Below are 403 nucleotides of genomic sequence, written 5' to 3' on the forward strand. Positions count from 1 at the left end.
CCCTTTCCCCCACCCAGAAGTCCAGGGTGGCCAGAAACATGAGTTTTCCTCCCTCTCCCCTCGCTCCTCCCCGGCCCTCACTGAGGATCCAGGATCCACTGGGAAATGGAAAGGAAACAGGACGTTCTATTCCAGTGAGTCACCAGGCCCCTGACTTTCAGACCGGTTCCCCGCCCTGGCCCCATAGCCTCCCTGGCCCCGGCCTCTCCCCTCCACCTCCCACCCCGGCTCACAGGCACAGGCCTGGGAACAAGAGTTCTTCCCTGGCTGTGGGACACCGCCGGCCACTGGTGGGGCAGCGGGAGTGCAGCTCTGGGCTTTGGCGAGGAGTCTGTAATGAGTTCCATTTTAGGGAAGGAGACTGAGACCCTGAGGAGGCAGGGGTCCCCCCCCCCCCCCCCCC

Source organism: Orycteropus afer, unplaced genomic scaffold, assembly GCF_000298275.1.
Source record: "Orycteropus afer afer isolate SDZICR_OR568_19922 unplaced genomic scaffold, OryAfe1.0 scaffold00174, whole genome shotgun sequence".
NCBI lineage: Eukaryota > Metazoa > Chordata > Mammalia > Tubulidentata > Orycteropodidae > Orycteropus > Orycteropus afer.